The sequence below is a fragment of the Mytilus californianus genome, unplaced genomic scaffold (assembly GCF_021869535.1).
Source record: "Mytilus californianus isolate M0D057914Y unplaced genomic scaffold, xbMytCali1.0.p SCAF_6, whole genome shotgun sequence".
NCBI lineage: Eukaryota > Metazoa > Mollusca > Bivalvia > Mytilida > Mytilidae > Mytilus > Mytilus californianus.
The window spans coordinates 61,472,343-61,496,012 of record NW_026262712.1 but is presented as its reverse complement, the minus strand read 5'-3'; the positions used below and the strand labels follow the sequence as shown (position 1 = coordinate 61,496,012).

General features: G+C 32.1%; 1 protein-coding gene across 1 annotated transcript in view; it reads right to left on the bottom strand.

Moving 5' to 3' along the window:
- The window catches only part of LOC127704151 (rho GTPase-activating protein 190-like), a 253,363-nt gene extending 230,194 nt beyond the window's left edge, over positions 1-23,169 (bottom strand). The window contains exon 1 of the mRNA XM_052208042.1: positions 23,158-23,169. The gene's annotated coding sequence lies outside the window, so the exon portion shown is untranslated. The remainder of the gene's footprint in view (positions 1-23,157) is intronic.
- Between the last annotated feature and the right edge of the window lie 501 nt (positions 23,170-23,670).

Below are 23,670 nucleotides of genomic sequence, written 5' to 3'. Positions count from 1 at the left end.
ACTTTATTATTTCTGACATAAGATTTGACAGACTTTATTCTTTCTGACATAAGATTTGACAGACTTTATTATTTCTGACATAAGATTTGACAGACAAATTGAGTTTCTGACATAAGATTTTGACAGACTTGATTCTGACATAAGATTTTTCATACATAAGATATTTTGACAGACAATATATATTTGGTTTTTTTTTACTGACATTGGAAATCAAATCCTAGTTGAAAGTAATTTTTAAAACTCCTGGAAAATACTGCAGCCTAACATCTAACAAGATTTCACTACAGGTCAAAGAACTTTAACTGTTAGCACATTCAAATGTTTCAGACATAAGAAAACAAGTTTGACAGATCTTATGTAGGAAACATATAAGTTAAAACTATTGCTTGAATAAAGTTAAATGAAAGAATCAACATGTGTTTTTTCTTATGCACAGCATGACTTACAGTTTTAACTGGCATATATTGGAACCTACAATGATTTTGAAAGTTTTTACAGCGATGTTCCTGACATAAGATTTATTGACAGACACTGAGCTATAAAGCAAGATATTTGAAAGTGAAAAAATATATATATCACAGATGTTTTTGACTAAAAAAAGTAACAAATTTGGGAACAGGGATGTTTGAATAACCAGACTACACTAGTAAATACAAGTATACAAGTGTCAACATAAAGCATTGCAACACATAAACATTGTGTAAAAAAATGGGAGTTAATTCTGTCAAAATTTTTGCATTTTTTCAACTTGTTTTAATCATTTCTACTTTAAACGGAAACAATCATATCCAAAACTTATTTTTATAATTTCTTCTAACATCTTTATTCCTCAAAACATTCACAGATTATCTTTAAAATAACAGTAATTATTATTTTCATTTATTTATTCATTTTGACAGACATTTCAATTTCTTATATGGAATCTGCCATATACAATTGCAGTATGCTTATAAATACTGTAGATTTGTATTTGATCATTGATTGCATGCATAATGTCCAGTGACAAATATTTCATGAGTTCGTACAAAGAACAAATCAAAAACTTTTAAAATACATTTTATTGGTTATTTAAGGTGATTCGAACTTGATGATATGCATGAAAGTTTGTGAAGCTTACCTCTGAAATAAAGAAATCTAAAAAAAAAAAGGAAGAGTTATTTTTTTCTTCTTCTGTATTTTACTCATACATGAACTTAAGCACTTTTTACAGTCAAAATGACAGTTTTAACACCGACAGCAGCAATTGCAAGCGACGCTGGTTCCATATAAGTTTTCACGAATTTTTATAAATCCCTGACCATCTTCGGTTTATATCAGACTCTGATATTGAGGGGAACATATACTACCATGGATGTCTTGTCTTTTTTAATACATTTAGATATAAAACGTGTATCTCATATAAAGCCTCATTTATAGAACATTATATATAATATTGTGCCAAGGAAATATTTGGATCAAAGAAATATTTGGAGGAAGAGGAGAGAGAGAGAGAGAGACTAATATTTTTCGCGGTATTTGGTCTCGTGTTACTCATGTCAAAATGTGATGGAAGGAAATGTTTCCCCTTCGTTTCATATAGCAGGGTATTCCATAGTGTAATTATATTAGTTACAGTTTTTTTTTCTATCGGTAAGAAATGGTATACGGTTCGAAATCTAATTATCTACATTAAGTTATAGTACATTTAAAATAAGTTTATTGCATTGCTAAACGCTTCTCAATCAAGATAAAAAGTTTACAACCAATACTAATTTTTGCGACTGAATAAATTTTATTTAGAATAGATAGTTCACGCTCCATTGAACTAAGGGTATTGTTTAGGTTTTTTTTTTTAATTTTATAATGATCGAATTTGAAATGTTAGTAACACAATGATTCAAAATTACAAAAAGACATAAAAAATTACGCAATTAGTATAAAACAATTATGATAATTAAGATAACTTATTTGCTTTAATTATTTAATTAACAAGTGAAATGTTATCAATCCAATCTTTCCAAACTTATATAGTCCAAAGGGTGACAGGTGTATAGAAATATGGTCACTACAGGTCTTCTTCCGGCTGGCAGTAAAGAACAACCATGGCAAAGAGGTGCATCCATTTGGTTGTTCGGGATATACAAGTATGCAACCAACTATAAATCAATCCAAACTTATAATTGTTTTTTTTTATTCCGCATTTTTTTTTATAATAAATTAAAAAATAAAATAATTGAAATAATTTTCTGAAATAAAAACCTAATATATATCATACGCTTTACAAAACGATATGCCACACGATAGATGAAACGTTAAACGATATCATATACCATATACGATAAGCGAACGCTAAACGCTAAACCATACCATGTACCATACGACAAATCAAATGCTTTACGATACCATGATGCAAACGATAAACTGAACCCTAAACGATGACATTTACCATACGATACACGAACGATGAACGAACGCTGACCGAATGTTGTACGTACGCTATACGAATGATGTACGAACGATGACCGAACTCTATACGAACGATTCCCGCACGCTGTACGTACGATTCCCGAACGAAAAAAGTGTTAACTTTTCCATTACAGGGACTGTATAGAGGGATTAAATTACCCCTCTATAGAGGGAAATTTTTCTTTAGACTAGATTTAAAGCAAAATAAGGCAAAATGGCATTTTCTAGTTATATTGGCTATAATCTATAGCATTATATATATGTATCAATTTTTGCACTTTACTAAAAATTGGGATGCCCAGTTTTCTGCTAAAGTGACAGAACTTGCAATCTATTGTGTACCTATCTGAACACCTGATTAACAACAAAAGGGACAGTTGACCTTTAAATGTTATGTTAAATCAAACAATAGAAATCTGTTCATTGAGGCATAACTGAGTGGAATTTACCTTACATCCCAGCTCCTTTGTTCTACCAGGGGTGATCTGAGCCGGATCACCCCAACCAGATCACCCTAGCTTGAGTGTCTTTGAGTGCATGCTTTCCTTTGTTCTGTAACATTTTGACGGGAATGTCAAATTTATACTAAAACTTAGAAATATTTATACGGAAAAGACTAAATATCAAAATTTATGTTGAAAAATTCAGTGTCCATGCTGGGAATCGAACTCAAGACATTTAGCATTTAGACACATGAGACATACCCCTACACCAGCACGACTGGATACAAATCAATGTTAATTTAACATATTTAAACATTGTGTCCATGGCTCAATAGTGGTACATACCATAATAGTAATATATAAAGTATATAATAATGATTGTGTGGTGTTCTAAACTAGATTTTATGAAGCGTAAATGGTTTTTTATCTAATCTAGAACAGCTGGGATGTAAAATAGTTATCCCACTCGGACTTGGTGTGTCAGTGTTCCCTCTACAAAATGTGTCGCCTGTAAATGACACGGAAACCAGGCGTAGAAATCATACTTTATCCTGTCGTCATTGCAGTGTTTAAGGAATGCATGTCCAGGCGTCAACCAGGCGGAAACCACGCGTAACTGAGGCGGAAACCAGGCATAAAATTAGGCGTAATATTTAAATGAGTACGCCTGGTCAATAAATCAACCAGGCGTAATATCCTTACATAATACTACACTTAATTTAAGTATTTTTTAACTAGCTGTGTACTTTGTGTATTTGATACAAACTTGTACTGTTGGTTAAATTTCTCATTGTTTGACATAAAACTTGAAATATTAACCATTGAAGAAGCTATATAAATAAATACATATTAAACAGACACTGGCTCAAATAAGTTTAAGTTTGAATAAGAATTATGACAATTAATTTTTCTTGAAATAAAACTAGCATTTTGACTAAGTTTTTTGAAAATTAATGTCATTTGAACTAAAAAATCAATGATAATACTTTAATTTAATTTGTGAAAGATTTAAATGTTATTATCCAAGGATGAGGGTTTCCATAATTTGAAATTAATGTTAAAAACTAAAAACTTAATAACTTAGTTACTCACATAATTATTATTTACCGGGTTACACTAAAGACCTGAATGTGGACCTGAAAAGACCTGAATAGACCTGAAGATATAATACTAGATTTAGATTAAAATAGGACCTTAACGGGGAAATAAAAATAACCTGAATGGGCCTGAAAAATACAGGTAGATGTATTTGAACTGACAGAACTTTTTTTATTTTTCAATTGATTTTATTCTAAATAAAATTATATTTTATATTAAAGAGAAAGACTGATTTTATATATATATACAGGATTTTTTTAACATGATAATAAAATGCTCCGCAGGGCGCACCTTGATACGACTGCAGAGGTCGAACCCTGAACAGTTGGGGCAAGTATGGACACAACATTCAAGCTTGATACAGCTCTGAATTTGGATTGTGATTAAATATTTGACACAGCATAGGTTTCTGACACAGAATGAATGTGGTCTAAGAACTTAAAAATTTTAAATTGGACATTCACCTATTATGGTCCAATATCCAAAATCTAAATACATGGTTAGATTCAGCATATCAAAGAACCCCAAGAATTCAATTTTTGATGAAATCGAACAAAAGTTTTATTTTAGACCCTTTTGACCTCAATGTGGACAAAGTTGATAACGGGGCCCAAAAATCAAAAATCTAAATACATGGTTAGATTCAGCATATCAAAGAACCCCATATATTCATTTTTTGTTGAAATCAAACAAAGTTTAATTTTGGACCAACTTGAAAACTGGGCCCATAATCAAAAATCTAAATACAAATGTACATGTTTAGATTCAGCATATCAAAGAACCCTAAAAATTCAATTTTTGTTAAAATCAAACTAAGTTTAATTTTGGACCCTTTGGACCTTAATGTAGACCAATTTGAAAACGGAACCAAAAATTAAGAATCTAAATACACGGTTAGATTCGGCATATCAAAGAACCCAAATAATTCAATTTTTGATGAAATCAAACAAAGTTAAATTTTGGACCCTTTGGACCTCAATGTGGACCAATTTAAAAACGGGGCCCAAAATCCAAAAACTTAATACACGGTTAGATTCAGCATATTAAAGAACCCCAAGAATTCAAGAATAAAACCCCATTGAAATTGATCAAGAAAAAAGCAATTTATACGAACAAAATTGAGAATAGAAATGGGGAATGTGTCAAAGAGACAACAACCCGACCATAAACAGACAACAACAGAAGGTCACCAACAGGTCTTCAATGCAGTGAGAAATTCCCACACCCGGAGGCGTCCTTCAGCTGGCCCCTAAACAAATATATATACTAGTTCAGTGATAATGAACGCCATACTAAACTCCAAATTGTACACAAGAACCTTCTTTTGCACAATACTGTGCAATTGAATATTTCTTGCTATTGCGCAATACTGTACAATTGACAATTTCTTGCTATTACGCAATATTGTGCTATTGGATATTTCTTGCTATTGCGCAATACTGTGCAATTGAAGATTTCTTGCTATTGCGCAATACTGTGCAATTGAATATTTCTTGTTATTGCACAATACTGTACAATTGACAATTTCTTGCTATTGCGCAATATTGTGCTATTGGATATTTCTTGCTATTGCGCAATATTGTGCTATTGGATATTTCTTGCTATTGCGCAATACTGTGCAATTGAAGATTTCTTGCTATTGCGCAATACTGTGCAATTGAAGATTTCTTGCTATTGTGCAATACTGTGGAATTGAAAATTTTGCTATTGCACAATACTTATTATATAATAATTTACACATCCTGTTTGGTGTGTATCTCCGACCATATCATTATTATTTGCTTTTAAATATAAATCAGAAATAACCAACTTAAAATGGAAAATTTTAAAAGAAAAAAAAAAGGAAAAAAAGAAAAAAAAAAATCCCCCCCAAAATTTTTTGAACCCCCTTATGATTCATCACCCCCAAACTCAATCCCAGCCTTCCCTTTGTGTTATGGTACCTTGCAGTACAATTTCAGAGAGATCCATACACTTGAACACAAGTTATTGTCTGGAAACTAGAAAAATGCTTATTTTTGGCCCCTTTTTGGCCCCCAATTCCTAAACGTTTAGGGCAATTACCCCCAAACTCAATTCCAGCTTTCCCTTTGTGATATGGAACCTTGTAGTACAATTTCAGAAATATCCAAACACTTACACACAAGTTATTGTCATGAAACTAGAAAAATGCTTGTTTTTTGCCCCTTTTTTGGCCCCTAATTCCTAAAATTTTGAGGCAATTACCCCCAAAATCAATTACAGCCTTCCCTTTGTGATATGGAACCTTGTGGTACAATGTCAGAGAGATCCATACACTTACACACAAGTTTTTGTTTGGAAGTTACAAAAATGCTTATTTTTGGCCCCTTTTTGGCCCCTAATTCCTTAACTGTTGGTACCATAACCCCCAAAATCAATCCCAACCTTCCTTTAGTGGTATTGAACCTTATGGTAAAATTTCATGGAGATCCATTCACTTAAACTAAAGTTAGAGTGCGAAAACCAATGTGTCTTCGGACGACACAGGACGACGACGCCAACGTCATACCAATATACGACCAAAAAATTTTCAATTTTTGCGGTCGTATAAAAACCATGTTCATGTTCAGTTGAAACCTGGACCTGAAAGGAAAACAGGAATGTGCGTGGAAAATTATTCAAACTCATTAACTTCATTAAATTGTATTTATATAAAATTCTATAAAAACAGGTTTTAAACTGTTATATTTATATACATGTATTGAAAATAAAAGTCATCTTTTGCACATAAACCATGTAATCTAAAGATGTGTGTTCGTCGATTGGAATGTATTATTTACATGAACATGTGCCGGCTGTAATTCACACCTTGTATTATGTGATAATTGGATCATTGTCCAAATAAACATTTCATTTTAATCTTTTAATTGGATTATCATTTGATCTTGTTACACGACCTAAACATTGCTGAGTTATAAATTTTACTTTAAACTTTTACAACTGCTCATTTTTAGCTAATTCACTAAAATTAAGTATTTTTATCGCAAGTTTCTTTTGGCTCTTCTTGAATGAAAATGCAAATGTTTCATAAGCTATGTTGAATTTAAATAAATATCCAGGTCCATTCAGGTCTTTTCATTTTCCTTTCAGGTCTGAGTTTTGTCACAAACAGACAATATAAATATAAAAAAAAGAAGATGTGGTATGATTGCCAATGAGACAACTCTCACAAGAGACCAAACGACATAGACGTTAACAAATATAGGTCACCGTTTTTTTTTTTTTCGTTTTGATAAAATATTCAATTTGTACTATAATAAAATCTTGATTTCAAAGAAATTCTTTGATAAAAAAGAAAATGAAGTTTGAAAAAATATATATAAGTGGAATTTTAGGTCAATTCAGGTTTTTAATTCTCCGTTCCGGTCTGAGTATTGACACCCAAAACATATTTTTCATTATCTAATTTTTCATTTTAACAAAATGTTGAATGTTCATTTTACAAAATCTAAAGTTGAAGGAAATCCATTGAATATTTAATAAAATGCTTCGCTGGGCGCAGCTTGATACGACCGCAAAGGTCGAACCCTGAACAGTTGGGGCAAGTATGGACACAACATTCAAGCTTGATACAGCTCTGAATTTGGATTGTGATTAAATATTTGACACAGCATAGGTTTCTGACACAGAATGAATGTGGTCTAAGAACTTGATTTTTTTTAATTTACCTATTATGGTCCAATGTCCAAAATCAAAATACATGGTTAGATTCAGCATATCAAAGAACCCCATATATTCAATTTTTGTTGAAATCAAACAAAGTTTAATTTTGGACCCCAACTTGGACAAACTTGAAAACTGGGCCCATAATCAAAAATCTAAACACATGTTTAGATTCAGCATATCAAAGAACCCCAAGAATTCAATTTTTGTTAAAATCAAACTAAGTTTAATGTTGGACCCTTTGGACCTTAATGAAGACCAATTTGAAAAACGGGACCCAAAATTAAAAATCTAAATACATGGTTAGATTTGGAATATCAAAGAACCCCAATAATTCAATTTTTGATGAAATCAACCAAAGTTTAATTTTGGACCCTTTTGACCTCAATATGAACCAATTTGATAGCGAGGCCCACAAATAAAAAATCTAAATACATGGTTAGATTCAGCATATCAAAGAACCCCATATATTCAATTTTTGTTGAAATCAAAAAAAGTTTAATTTTGGACCCCAACTTAGACCAACTTGAAAACTGGGCCCATAATTAAAAATCTAAACACATGTTTAGATTCAGCATATCAAAGAACCCCAAGAATTCAATTTTTGTTAAAATCAAACTAAGTTTAATTTTGGACCCTTTGGACCTTAATGTAGACCAATTTAAAAAACGGGACCCAAAATTAAAAATCTAAATACACGGTTAGATTTGGCATATCAAAGAACCCCAATAATTAAATTTTTGATGAAATCAAACAAAGTTTAATTTTGGACCCTTTTGACCTCAATATGAACCAATTTGATAGCGGGGTCCACAAATAAAAAATCTAAATACATGGTTAGATGCAGCATATCAAAGAACCCCATATATTCAATTTTTGTTGAAATCAAACAAAGTTTAATTTTGGACCCCAATTTGGACCAACTTGAAAACTGGGCCAAAAATCAAAAATCTAAATACATGTTTAGTTTCTGCATATCAAAGAACCCCATATATTCAATTTTTGTTAAAATCAAACAAAGTTTAATTTTGGACCCTTTGGACCTTAATGTAGACCAATTTGAAAACTGGACCCAAAATTAAAAATCTAAATACACGGTTAGATTCGGCATAACAAATAAATAAATGTGGTCAAAGATTTTACAAATCTAATGAGCCATACTGGGCTTCCTTTATAAATATGCATTTCTTTAAACATAATTTAAAAGCAGTGTAAGGGAAGTAACCAAAACGTTGTATTTGGATTACCTCCCTTACACTGTTTTAAATTATCTTAATTGTTCATCAACCATTACTTTATACATAATTTAAAAGCAGTGTAAGGGAGATAATTTCAATGATGTATTTGATTTATCTCCCTTACACTGCTTTAAATTATGTTTTGTACTAAAGTATTTGTCCATTAATGAGGACAACCTTGTTTTTCCCCCTTTTTTGCCCCTAATTCTTAAACGGTTTGAGCAATAACCCCCCAAAGTAAATCCTAACCATCCCTTTGTGGTATGGAAACGATAATTTCAATGATGTATTTGATTTATCTCCCTTACACTGCTTTAAATTATGTTTTGTACTAAAGTATTTGTCCATTAATGAGGACAACCTTGTTTTTCCCCCTTTTTTGCCCCTAATTCTTAAACGGTTTGAGCAATAACCCCCCAAAGTAAATCCTAACCATCCCTTTGTGGTATGGAAACTTGTAGTATAATTTCAGAGAGATCCATACACCGTTCCACAGTTATTGTCTGGAATCTAGAAAATGCTTATTTTTGGCCCCTTTTTGGCCCCTAATTCCTTAACTGTTGGTACCATAACCCCCAAAATCAATCCCCACCTTCCTTTTGTGGTATTGAACCTTATGGTAAAATTTCATAGAGATCCATTCACTTAAACTAAAGTTAGAGTGCGAAAACTAATGCGTCTTCGGACGACGACGCCGGACGACGACGACAATGACGACGACGACGCCAACGTCATACCAATATACGACCACAAAAATTTTTTTGCGGTCGTATAAAAAGTTATTGGAGTTGGAATAAGTCCGACCATAGATTTTCAGGTCCGTTCAGGTCTTTTCATGTCTTCATTCAGGTCCAGGTTTTGGAATCAAAAATTTGTTTGTTATTCAAAACATTTTATTTCTAATAAAATGTGGAAATTTACCTTTAATAAAATTCTAGCTTGAAGAAAATCCATTGGAAAATAAAGAAGTTATTGTAATTTGAATAAATCGAATAGTATATCTTCAGGTCTATTCAGGTCCATGTTCAGGTCTTTAGTGTAACCCTTATTTACCATGTATACTACTTTCCTTTCATTTCACAATTTTCATTCATCAATTTGATTCCATAATTCCAATTTCAAATTCTTCAAAAAAGCACAAAAAAAGCAAATTTCCCCTGAAAATATCAAGCTTCCATATGTCCAACTCTTGCAAGCTAATACTAGCCTGAGGGGGGGTCGGAGGGGTCCTGGTCCCGAAATCCCGAGGTCCCGAATTTAAAGAAATTTAAATCCCGACATCCCGAAATTCGAAAAAAGAATTCCTGGATCCCGAAATCCCGAGCTTAAAAACACCTGATCCCGGAGTCCTGAAAAAGGTCTGACCCCCCCTTCTAGCCTGGCATCCTGACCCAATCTAATACTTCATCGATAGGCTACTGTCGTGCAGTGAGCCAGGACCCCAGGCTAAGCTACAGCCCTTGGATGGTGTAAACTTCCCAAAATAACGTGTATGGTGTAATGGTGTATGGCATATGGTGCAATGGTAGAAGGTGTATGGTGCTATGGTGTATGGTGTAAGGGGAATGGTGTAATGGTGTATGAGGAATGGTGTGATTGTGTAACGTGCGATCGGGAATGGTGTGAATGAATGGTGTACGACATTTCATTGGTTGAAACCGAAGATCATTTTATTTTAATTTTTCGGATTGTAAACATAAACAATAATAATAATCCTATTGTTCTTTTTTCCCAGTAAAGCAAATTACTTTACTCGTTAGACTCTATGTCATATATATTTAATATACACATATTAAAAAATCTTTTTTTTTTCATATTCTTATTTACATTAAACAATGGCTTTAAAATTACACACTTGTGATCACATGCAGTTATCATAAAAGAAAGGATTTTATTTAAACTAGAAGGCGGATAGAAAGGTTATCCACGCATCGGAACAGTATTTTTATCACGGGTTATCAACATCATTTTTAAAGTTGCTTCGTTCCCCACTTCTGACAGTCTCTTTATAAATATCTTATCGTCATTCACCTATGTTTGCCTTGGATTTACGATTCTGTTTTCCAAAAAATGTTCAAAGGAAAATTCCCGTATGAAAATTTCAACAGGAGTTCAACTGGACTCCAGCTGGACTTGAGACGTATTCCAGTCTGACTTTGAAAAGTCCAGTCTGACATGAGCCGTACACGTACTTTTTCTTATACTTGGGTTATTTGCCAGCCGGTATTTTCTTCCAACCGTACTTTTTGTAATGCTGACAAGAAAATAAACACGGCTGGACTTTTGAGAAATTTATTCCTTTCTGTAAAATGATCAGCAGGATTTTTGTCTTAGAAAATTTTACATTCATTTATGAGCAGGAATTTAGACTTAGAAAATTCTTTAACATCAATTAGAAACTTGAGCCATATAAAAGTGATTTAATAGCAGTTAGTCTTGTAGAAATGTGCCATCTGTTTTCAATTAACCTCAGTCTGGACAGGTCACAGGAAGTACTATCTCCACAGAGATTGAGGCCATATATAGGAGAACACATTTGAAATACATATTTCTGCAATTACTATCACTTTTATTAAAAATTTCATAATTAAACAAATTAATAATTGATTTTCTTTTTTTAATATATCACATATTCAAAATTAAGGCACATGCAATTATTCATAAGAGGAACATTTAAAACAACTCCTTAAACAACCTCATGTATTGCAATACAACACAATTTGATTTTGGAATAAACAGGAAGATGTGTCTTCTTTCTTAAACAAAATGAGAATTTTACATAATTGTGTGTAAAGCAAATGTTTGGAAGTAGTTCTTTTCACATTAAATAGAGAAGATGGATCCTTCTGACTGGCATCAATGACAAAATTATTTAGGAAGATTGCTGTTTGCATGTGTTTTGGATTGCATATTCTGGTAAGTACAATAAATTGAATTCCACCATTTTGGTGGTATTATCTGATATGCTCTTTTTATTCAACATATAAATAGAATAATTACAATATTATAAATAGCTTAATTCTTATTTTTGAAGAGTAAAAAGAATAAAAAACCTACATCAAATATTTTTATTCATGCAATAATTTTCATCTTGTCTGTTATGTCACTGTCACTTCCTGTTTTGAATTGTTATCAGGTTATATAAAAAAATGTATTGTTATATTTTTTATTCCCTCTGTATTAAGGAATGGTTATTATTTGAGTTGTTTTGAAAGTTTTTTAATTTCTACACTTTAAGTGATTTTCAAAGCCAACTTTATTTTATTTTTAGCCACTTTAAAATTATTTAGGCTATTATAACCACAAATTATTAGAAGTTAGCATTTAGCTTCTCAGTTCCCCATTTCTTGGTTTTGCCAGTAAGACAGTAAAAAAAAGAAAAAGAAATAACCAGTATATATGCATAATGTCATCTGTTGTTTTTGTATTTTCAGGTTATAGCAAAGGATGCATGATGCAAATTAAATCAGAAGAACCAACCATTTGAAGAAAAGCTGAGCAGTGGCGGATCCAGGGGGAGGGTTCCGGGGGTTGTACCACCCCCCCCCCCTTATCCTGAGTTAGGAACCCCCCCTTTGAAAATGGCAGGATTTGCCCCTGCTGAGATCATCTTTAAAAGTCAAACCGCACTTTTTGAAGTCCAGCTGGACTTTTTAAAGTTCAGCTGGACTTTTTAAAGTTCAGCCGTACTTTGTAAAGTCCGGCTGAACTTTATAGAGTCCATATTTTTGCAATAAATGCCGGCTGGATTTTTATTCAGACGTACTTTTATTAAAGTCCAGCTGGACTTTATGAACCGGACTCCTGCTAATTTAAATATTTCGAGCCGGTTTACGGCTAATTTCGCAGAAAGTCCAGCCGGGGTATCTATTATATGCAATTCAAAGAAAAGTCCAAATAAATATTATAAGTACGGTTCTCAGTACGGCTAAAGTACAGCTACTGTCCGGCTGGAGTACGTGTCATGTTTTTCATACGGGCTGTACAGTGTTATTGCACATAAGGTGTTGTATAATTATGAACAATCTCGTCAATTTCGTTAGATTTGTCTTTACGGATTATAAATGATATCTTGAACGTCCGAAAAAATATACTTATGTGAAACGGAATGAAATATTTGCCACTTGATATTTAGCCACCAACAAAATCAACCAACCGACATAATATACTAACAGTATACTTTTCCTAGAAGAGAACTTCTCATACTTTTCATTATAAAGTACAAATGAAATCTGTCATGTCAGTCACACTGTTGGATGATGAGGTGGAATAGTTTTATTATACAAACCATCCTGAACTACTGAGTCTAAATCATCACACCTCAGCAAGCACGACTAATTTATGTGCAGACCAACCCATCACACAATAGCCCAAAAGGAATCTGTGATGTACCCGTCCATATTCAGAAGTCATGGAAGTGGGAAATACAGATACTGATACTGACTTTAGTGACAGTTTTATATAACGAATACAGAGATGAAATGCTGGCACTCTAAATTAAAGCGGACAAGATTTTGTTATCATTGTATTGCAATGTTGCTGTCATTTGTATTATACAATCCATCCTGACATCAAAATATTGCTGATTTACTATGCGGCTGCCGCTATATAGATTAACATAATAAAGTGCAAATATGGTCAGTTTTGTTTGATACTTTAAAATAGTTTTGTTATACGAGTCAGCCTGAGGTATCAAAACTACTGAAATTTTCTTGCGAGACAATATTTTTAATAAAAAGAGGACATGCTGGCTATCTAGATTGATGGGGACAAATTTTTGTTGTCATTGTATTGCAATGTTGCTGTCATTTGTATTATACAATCCATCCTCACATCAAAATATTGCTGATTTACTTTGCGGCTATATGCTGATTTACTATGCGGCTATATAGATTTACATACATGACATAATAAAGTGCTAATATGATCAGTTTTGGCTGATGCTTTAAAATAATTTTGTTATAAAAGTCAGCCTGAGGTATCAAAACTACTAAAATTTTCATGCGAGACAATATTTTGAATAAAAAGAGGACATGCTGGCTATCTACATGTAGATTGATGGGGACAAATTTTTGTTGTCATTGTGTTGCAATGTTGCTGTCATTTAATTTGTATAATGCAATCCATTCTGACATCAAAATGTTGTTGTTTACTATGCGGCTATATAGATTTACATAATAAAGTGCAAATATGGTCAGTTTTGGTTGATTCGTTTAAATAATTTTGTTATACGAGTCAGCCTGAGGTATCAAAACTACTGAAATTTTGTTGCGAGACAATATTTTGAATAAAAAGAGGACATGCTGGCTATCTAGATTGATGGGAACAAATTGTTGTTGTCATTGTATTGCAATGTTGCTGTCATTTGTATTATACAATCCATCCTGACATCAAAATATTGCTGATTTACTATGTGGCTATATAGATATACATAATAATGTGCAAATATGGTCAGTTTTTGTTGATGCGTTTAAATAATTTTGTTATACTAGTCAGCCTTAGGTATTAAAATTACTGAAATTTTGTTACGAGACAATATTTTGAATAAAAAGAGGACATGCTGGCAATCTAAATTGATGGGGATAATTTTTGTTGTCATTGTGTTGCAATGTTGCTGTCATTTGTATTATACAATTCATTCTGACAATAAAATATAGCTGCTTTACTATGTGGCTATATAGATATACATAATATTAAAAGTACAAATATGGTCAGTTTTGGTTGATGCTGTAAAATAATTTTGTTATACAAGTCAGCCTGAGGTATCAAAACTACTGAAATTTTCTTAAGAGACAATATTTTGAATAAAAAGAGGACATGCTGGCTATCTAGATTAATGGGGACAAATTTTTGTTGCCATTGTATTGCAATGTTGCTGTCATTTGTATTATACAATCCATCCTGACATCAAAATATTGCTGATTTACTATGCGGCTAAATAGATTTACATAATAAAGTGCAAATATGGTCAGTTTTGGTTGATACTTTAAAATAGTTTTGTTATATGAGTCAGCCTGAAGTATCAAAACTACTGAAATTTTTTTGCGACACAATATTTTGAATAAAAAGAGGACATGCTGGCAATCTAGATTGATGGGGACAAATATTTGATGTCATTGTGTTGCAATGTTGCTGTCATTTGTATTATGCAATCCATTCTGACAACAAAATATTGCTGATTTACTATGCGGCTATCTAGATTTACATAATAAAATGCAAATATGGTCAGTTTTGGTTGATTTGTTTAAATAATTTTGTTATACGAGTCAGCCTGAGGTATCAAAACTACTGAAATTTTGTTGCGTCACAATATTTTGAATAAAAAGAGGACATGCTGGCTATCTAGATTGATGGGAATAAATTTTTGTTGTCATTGTATTGCAATGTTGCTGTCATTTGTATTATACAATCCATCCTGACATCAAAATATTGCTGATTTACTATGTGGCTATATAGATATACATAATAATGTGCAAATATGGTCAGTTTTTGTTGATGCGTTTCAATAATTTTGTTATACTAGTCAGCCTTAGGTATCAAAATTACTGAAATTTTGTTGCGAGACAATATTTTGAATAAAAAGAGGACATGCTGGCAATCTAAATTGATGGGGATAATTTTTGATGTCATTGTGTTGCAAGTATGCTGTCATTTGTATTATACAATCCATTCTGACAATAAAATATAGCTGCTTTACTATGTGGCTATATAGATATACATAATATTAAAAGTGCAAATATGGTCAGTTTTGGTTGATGCTGTAAAATAATTTTGTTATACAAGTCAGCCTGAGGTATCAAAACTACTGAAATTTTCTTACGAGACAATATTTTGAATAAAAAGAGGACATGCTGGCTATCTAGATTGATGGGGACAAATTTTTGTTGCCATTGTATTGCAATGTTGCTGTCATTTGTATTATACAATCCATCCTGACATCAAAATATTGCTGATTTACTATGCGGCTAAATAGATTTACATAATAAAGTGCAAATATGGTCAGTTTTGGTTGATACTTTAAAATAGTTTTGTTATATGAGTCAGCCTGAGGTATCAAAACTACTGAAATTTTTTTGCGACACAATATTTTGAATAAAAAGAGGACATGCTGGCAATCTAGATTGATGGGGACAAATTTTTGTTGTCATTGTGTTGCAATGTTGCTGTCATTTGTATTATGCAATCCATTCTGACAACAAAATATTGCTGATTTACTATGCGGCTATATAGATTTACATAATAAAATGCAAATATGGTCAGTTTTGGTTGATTTGTTTAAATAATTTTGTTATACGAGTCAGCCTGAGGTATCAAAACTACTGAAATTTTGTTGCGTCACAATATTTTGAATGAAAAGAGGACATGCTGGCTATCTAGATTGATGGGAATAAATTTTTGTTGTCATTGTATTGCAATGTTGCTGTCATTTGTATTATACAATCCATCCTGATATCAAAATATTGCTGATTTACTATGTGGCTATATAGATATACATAATAATGTGCAAATATGGTCAGTTTTTGTTGATGCGTTTAAATAATTTTGTTATACTAGTCAGCCTTAGGTATCAAAATTACTGAAATTTTGTTGCGAGACAATATTTTGAATAAAAAGAGGACATGCTGGCAATCTTAATTGATGGGGATAATTTTTGTTGTCATTGTGTTGCAATGTTGCTGTCATTTGTATAATGCAACCCATTCTGACAATGAAATATAGCTGCTTTACTATGTGGCTATATAGATATACATAATATTAAAAGTGCAAATATGGTCAGTTTTGGTTGATGCTTTAAAATAATTTTGTTATACAAGTCAGCCTGAAGTATTAAAACTACTGAAATTTTCTTACCAGACAATATTTTGAATAAAAAGAGGACATGCTGGCTATCTAGATTGATCAGGACAAATTTTTGTTGCCATTGTATTGCAATGTTGCTGTCATTTGTATTATACAATCCATCCTGACATCAAAATATTGCTGATTTACTATGCGGCTATATAGATATACATAATAAAGTGCAAATATGGTCAGTTTTTGTTGATGCGTTTAAATAATTTTGTTATACTAGTCAGCCTTAGGTATCAAAATTACTGAAAAATTGTTGCGAGACCATATTTTAATTAAAAAGAGGACATGCTGGCTATCTAAATTGATGGGTATATTTTTTGTCGTCATTGTGTTGCAATGTTGCTGTCATTTGTATTATACAATCCATTCTGACATCAAAATATTGCTGATTTACTATGCGGCTATATAGATTTACATGATAAAGTGCAAATATGGTCAGTTTTGGTTGATGCTTTAAAATAATTTTGTTATAAGCGTCAGCCTGAGGTATCAAAACTACTGAAATTTTCTTGCGAGACAATATTTTGAATAAAAGAGGTCATGCTGGCTATCTAGATTGATCAGGACAAATTTTTGTTGTCATTGTATTGCACTGTTGCTGTCATTTGTGTTATACAATCCATCCTGACAACAAGATATTGCTGATTTACTATGTGGCTTTATAGATATACATAATAAAGTGCAAATATGGTCAGTTTTTGTTGATGCGTTAAAATAGTTTTGTTATACGAGTCAACCTGAGGTATCAAAACTACTGAAATTTTGTAGCGAGACAATATTTTTAATAAAAGGAGGGCAAAAATATTTCCAAATTTTTTAACCCTATATAAATTAACAGATTGACACACTCCCCATTTCCATTCTCAATTTTATAATTATAAGTGCAAATATGGTCAGTTTTGGTTGATGCTTAAAATAATTTTGTTGTACATGTTGTACATGTACCAGTCATCCTGAAGTATTCATTTTTGGCATTGTTTGTCGATTTTATCTGAAAACCAAGTTTATAAGATTTACCATACATGTTAAAACCGATAATAATAGCATTGTAACCAATATCGTTTTTAACTTATAGATAGGCAGATCGCGGATAAATTTGCATTACAAGCAAAGTTTTATGCGTACTTTATTTACAAATACATGTATATATATTTAATATGTATTGATTATATAACCATCATAGGCATGACCACGGAGATTTTAATTTTATACATTAATTTACAATATTGTGATCAAAATTCGTTTTTTAAATCAAATAAATAATTTTGTAGTCGCACGCTTTCTTTGAAATTTAATTGCATTATGGGTAATTTCGGATCGTGTAGATAGAATGGGGAATGGTGTATGGTGTAATGTGTAAGGTGTATGGTGCAAAGGTGTAACGTGTATGGTGTAATGGCACAAGGTGTATGGTGTAATGGTGTATGGTGAATGGTGTAATGGTGTATGGTGTGAGTGGGAAGTTTACACCATCCAAGGACTGTAATACCAGAGAGCCAAATTTTGAAAAAATTTCCCATGATCCTTTAAACAAAGCATTGTGGGTATTATGATTTACGCCCTTCCAACAGTTTTACGCCCGTAGGAAAATTTACGCCTTGCTTATTTCAATTTACGCCAGGTTTACCACTTTTTTCTACGCCTGTAAGTGCTACAAATTTACGTTTCCTGCTCCATTACGCCTGGATCTGGACAGGTAACTACCACTTACGCCTGGTTTCTGCCAGATTTCCAGGCATAATATACGCCTTATAATTTCGTACGGGCCATCGGGATGATCTTACACTGACACACCGAGTCCTCATGTGATAACTATTACTGATCATCACATCTTTCAGAGAGTTAGGAAAAATTAATTCATACAGTAATAATGTCCCAATTAAAAGAAAATTTGAAATTTGGAAAGAAGAGGAACATCCAGAAAAATTTATATCACCATTAGGAAAAATGTATCAACAAACAGAAGACATGAGAGACACAGAATTGGTTGATATAAACAAGATCGAACCTCAGTATGAATACCAAGTTCTGGTATCAATTATCAGAGCCCCTGACTACTGGCGTAATATAGGCAGCTCAAAATCCAGAACAACAGCCCAAATAGAGGAAGGAAAACAAATTATCTCTGAACAACTCAAATCTCAAACTCCAAACACAGCAGTCGCATTTACAGATGGGTCATGTTTGGGAAATCCAGGCCCATGCTGTGCTGGAGCTATAATTTACATCAATGATCAAGAAGAAAAATTAAAAAGACCTGTCTCTAACAAAGGATCAATCTTGTTAGCTAAACTGATAGCCATAAAAATTGTACTTGATTACATAGAATCTTTTTCAAAAACACAAATTGAAACTTTAACTATATTTTCGGACAGTCAAACCGCATTAGGAATCTTAATTCTAAATTGGAAAAGTGACAACTATCATCAAACCATTAACGAAATAAAAGGAAAATTAAAAAATTTAAATGAACATGGAATTTTAAGCAACTTAAACTGGACACCAGGCCATGCCAACATAAAAGGAAATGATGAGGCAGACACCTTGGCAAAAGAAGCTGCTAAAGAAGCTGAAACACTAGCAGTTGATGACATAGTATTTACAAAACAAGATGTAAAAAAGGCAGCTAGAAATTCCGTTACAAAAAAATGGCAACGCAGATGGGAAAACAGCAATGCTGGATGTCATTATTTCAGATTTCATCCTGAAGTTAAAAATAAAGTAAAAAAAGACTTCCCGTCAAAAAAAATGTACAACATAATCAACAGTTTACGAACAGGTTATTCCAAATTAAATGCATACCAATTTATAATAAACCAGCACATTAACTCTGAAACCTGTAATCACTGCAAACAAAAAGAAAATGTACAACACTACCTTTTTGAATGTGATCTGTATTCAGATGCTAGATACAAATTATTTCATCAAATCTACTTCATAACAGGACATATTCCAACCGATTTAGACAATTTATTAACAATCAATTTGCCAAATGCAGAAAATATCACTCAACTATAGTATTAGCGGAGTACATAGAGGAAACAAACCCTTTTAGTGGATAATTTAATACAATTTTTTTATTTTAATTATTCATGTCATTTCAATTATCTGATTAACCAATTTATTTCTTTTTTTTTTAGTACATTTTTTCTTTAATATTTTTTTAAAAAGCGCCACCTACAATATCTAAGTACAAAGGAGAAACTACATTAGGGGACGACCATTTGATATTCTGGGGGGGGGGGGGGGGGGGGGGGCCAGGAGGATTTTGAAAATAAATAACTCAGCCTTGATAATCACAAAAATAAATGGTTTGTTCTTTGGTAGTTCGAAAATAAATAAACTGACTTACAATGTATTGAAAATGAATAACTCGGCAGGTCTTTAAGCCATTTTGTAAATGCTATTCGAAAGTATGAGGTGGCACCAGATTCTTCATAAAATTCATCTTTTTTCACAAAAAAATTCGGGAAACACTTCCCAATTCTTTTAATAATAAAAGTATAAATATTATTTAAATATACTTGAAATGTCTTAAAATGGGTTTCATTTAACTTGAGGTATATTGGCTCAGGAACAGTTAACTCACTTTTATTTCAGGGCTGTAACTACATTGAGGCAAATGCCTTTATGTAGGAAATTTTAAAACCAAAAGCTTGTCTTCATATCAAATTGTTTTCACAGCGAGTGTTTGCAAGAAGCAAGTTCTGTTCTCCCTTGGACGTAGCACCTGTTTTTTCAGGATCAATGTTTCTTTAAATTTGTCTTTTGTTCATTGATTGCCCTTCTGTATTCTCTTAGTGTTGCATTCCTTTTGTGATTTAGTAATTGTGTTTTCAACTTGATCATGAGTTTTATTTTATTTAAGACTTTTTAGCTAATTTTACAACTTAACTACTTTAAATTGTATCCCAGTTAAGAGCTACATCAAGTTGTAGTTGAAATGTGTTATTAAAAATTACTTGACATAGTTATATCACTGATAAGCAGCCCCCTCTTAACTTAATTTGACTAAAACCCTATATAATTTACAGGTATAAAAGATTTAAATTCTGCATGCCAAAAAAAAAAAAAAAAAAAAAACCAGCAGCCACATACTTAACTATGTGAATTACATTTTTACTTTATTCTTCATATTGGTCTTTTGATGTTGTCCATAAAATATTGGTCTTTTGATGTTGTCCATAAAAACTTGCTGAATCTATACATTTTGCTTTGAGACCAAAATATTGTCAAAAAATTATTAAAATAGAACTTGCGTTTTCAGAATAAGAAAGGAATGCCTAGAAAACACGATTTTGCATCATTTGTTCTATAGTTTCTTTGGGCCTTCAGCGGCTTCAAAACCCTTCAAAAACTTTTTGCCTCGCTCCGCTCGGTGTAAATATATTTGGCAATACTTTTAAAAGAGGCTAGTCACAGCCCAACTCTAATACCGTGTATGTATGCAATACATGTATATGCAGTTTGGAATTCAGAAGATTCATTTCCGCAGAGGATGATGATTAATTCTGATTAAATGGTACATAAATGACTTGACTGTACATGTATTATTTATAATAAAAAATGAATTTAAAAATTGTATGTTTTCAAATATTATTAATATAGTTATGAAAATATATAATCAGTCCCTTGTTTTAATGAAAATGAAAAATCTTGCTTCAACAATGCAGAAAATAAATAATCTGTCCTCTTAGTTTACAAAAATAAATAACCGATCCAAAACAAATCCTGCTGCCCCCCCCCCCCCCCCCCCCCCCCAGAATATCAAATGGTCGTCCCCTTAGTGATTATAATTTTACGAGAGAGGATAATTTACAAGAGAGATTACCCTGTCATCACGACAAAGATTGAAGATTGAAGATCTTTCAATTATGATGAACAATAGATTGTATATTCAATCAGTTTAGCAGTAAACGGGACATGTGCATATTAAATTAAGTACATCATTTGGTGCATCAAATGTTGCAGGTTAATGCCATAATAAGTAGAAAATGCCATTTTGACCTATTTTGCTTTAAATCCAGTCTAAAGTAAAATATGGCAGATTCCATATAAGAAATTGAAATGTCTGTCAAAATGAATAAATAAATAAAAATAATAATTACTGTTATTTTAAAGATAATCTGTGAATGTTTTGAGGAATAATGATGTAAGAAGAAATTATAAAAATAATTTTTGGATATGATTGTTTCCGTTTAAAGTAGAAATGATTAAAACAAGTTGAAAAAATGCAAAAATTTTGACAGAATTAACTCCCATTTTTTTACACAATGTTTATGTGTTGCAATGCTTTATGTTGACACTTGTATACTGGTATTTACTAGTGTAGTCTGGTTATTCAAACATCCCTGTTCCCAAATTTGTTACTTTTTTTAGTCAAAAACATCTGTGATATATATTTTTTTTCACTTTCAAATATCTTGCTTTATAGCTCAGTGTCCGTCAATAAATCTTATGTCAGGAACATCGCTGTAAAAACTTTCAAAATCATTGTAGGTTCCAATATATGCCAGTTAAAACTGTAAGTCATGCTGTGCATAAGAAAAAACACATGTTGATTCTTTCATTTAACTTTATTCAAGCAATAGTTTTAACTTAAATGTTTCCTACATAAGATCTGTCAAACTTGTTTTCTTATGTCTGAAACATTTGAATGTGCTAACAGTTAAAGTTCTTTGACCTGTAGTGAAATCTTGTTAGATGTTAGGCTGCAGTATTTTCCAGGAGTTTTAAAAATGACTTTCAACTAGGATTTGATTTCCAATGTCAGTCAAAAAAAACAAATATATATTGTCTGTCAAAATATCTTATGTATGAAAAATCTTATGTCAGAATCAAGTCTGTCAAAATCTTATGTCAGAAACTCAATTTGTCTGTCAAATCTTATGTCAGAAATGATAAAGTCTGTCAAATCTTATGTCAGAAAAAATAAAGTCTGTCAAATCTTATGTCAGAAATAATTAAGTCTGTCAAATCTTATGTCAGAAAAAATAAAGTCTGTCAAATCTTATGTCAGAAACAATAAAGTCTGTCAAATCTTATGTCAGAAACAATAAAGTCTGTCAAATCTTATGTCAGAAACATAATATTTAAGGCTTCGTTTATTTAAAAAGGATGATGCTCATAATTTTTTTTTTGGTCCAATTGTCTTTATCTTTATTAGTAAAGCATGTATTCAAAAACAGAAGTTCATTGCTTCTGATTTTTACCTAACGTGCTTATGGGAGTTGTTTCACTTTCTTATATGGAATCTGCCATATCCCTCTATAGACTATAGGTACAGGTATAAACATTTCTTCTACATCAACTCAAATGAAACGTTCGTATTGGAATTATATCAGACGAAATGTCAACATCACATCGTCAATTTGGCTTAGGACACTATGGACACTTACGATTATTTTTCTAATTGCACCCGTCGCCATCTTAACAATCGGATCTTCAACTCACCCGTTAAACAGGTACAGGGGATTCCCCCATATAGTCCTAACCCAAATTGTCCTTACCCGAATAATCCAGTCGTAAGATTTCTATATTCGCTCACTACGATTACTACCTCTAATATGAGGCAGGCGTTACCTGTGAAAGGGGACGAAGTCTGTAAGAATTATTTTTTTTTAATTCAAACATATTTTAACTTCAAAATCTGTTCAAAAAAGAAACGGAAATACCCTTACGTTTCCGATTTCGGTTCTGTTGTTCGGAATTTTAGTTGTGACGTTATTTATGGTATGACGTCATATTCAATATAATTCTTATATGATTTGCATATTTATAAATACTAGAAACGGATTGGTCAATTAGAATTTTTTACCTTGGTTTACACTTCGATAAACCATGTTTCCGAAACTACTTTTGTACCATCTATTCATGCGCGATACACATGCATATGCAGGGAGTCCGGGATT